Here is a 1,290-nt window from a genome sequence, read left to right as displayed (position 1 = left end):
TTGGACAAGTTGTGCAAATGGACTTTGTGTGAACTTTGTAGTCCCAAGATAGAAAAGACAAGATTTGAAAGGGTGGAGATGCAAAACACAAGGATGACTTTATATATCCACATGCACTTGTAAAGACCATAATGGACTTCTAATAAATCTGTGGCAGAACCAAAGTGTGTGATAGTTTTTGTTGTGACTAAGACCCGTCATTTAAAACTCAAGTTGCCATAATAAACATATAGATGTTAACATTTGTTTTGCTTACAGCTGCATATATACGGCTCATATATATGTGTGTGTGTGTGTGTCTTGTGTATTGCCTCTCTAACCTTTATCTGTATGCTATCTTGGAACCATAGCATTGTTGTTTTGTTATTTTCTCCTGATAATCACTGACTAATAACTTTCAGTCTTCTCTTTTCTATCTTGTGATGTCAAATTTCATACAAAGTCTAGTTACACAACTTGTCCAACATGCAACCCATACCAGACTAAAGTGCATAACAGAAAGAACTACTGGGGTTAAATAAACTTTTAAATCCACAACTTGCTAGTTAGAAAGTATTATTTAAGCTGGGGAAAAAAGAAAAATAAACGACAATTGTAAGTACTTGGACACAAAACATTATTTTGGGTGGAATAAACCTTTAAAACTACTTTTTTTGTTAGTTAGAAGGCACTGTATTGATGGCACTAATTGTTAAAACTATGAACAGTATTTTGGGTGGAATCAGCTTTTAAATCCACAAGTTCGGCAGTTTTGCAAACGTCCAGTTTAATTTATGGCAAAAGAAAAAAATGCTTTAAACACCACCAAGATGCATTTAAACTGTGAAGGCTTCTTGTAAGTATTTTTGAACTTCAAATGTTTACATTGGCACAAGACACAAATTCATTGCCAGGTTTAGTTTAGGAATTTGTTCTGGTAGGTTGGCACATTAATAAATATACACAGTGAGGAACAATGAACACGATAAATATATTAAAAATAAACAAAACCACTAGTAGTGCAAAGCAGAAGCAAAACATATTAGCATCAAAGTATTAGGTGTAAATAGCAAACTAAACTCCAGCCCTACACTAAGGATATACAGAAAAACTCCCAATATTATGAAAGCATGTTACAAGCAGTGGTGTTCCAGTCTCCTAGTTTTTGAAGTTTTCATTGAACATTGTCAGAAAGCCCCACTAAAAGCAGGGCAACAAAAAATTGGGTTATACTCTTGCTGTTCCTCTCCACGGAAATCTTTAGTAAAAGGCGAAAGATTTATACGATCTGAAGAGAAACAAGAGTGGAAT

Source organism: Stegastes partitus, unplaced genomic scaffold, assembly GCF_000690725.1.
Source record: "Stegastes partitus isolate 25-593 unplaced genomic scaffold, Stegastes_partitus-1.0.2 Scaffold601, whole genome shotgun sequence".
Classification (NCBI taxonomy): Eukaryota; Metazoa; Chordata; class Actinopteri; family Pomacentridae; genus Stegastes; species Stegastes partitus.
The sequence above is the reverse complement of the archived record's forward strand: the minus strand, read 5'-3'. Positions refer to the sequence as shown.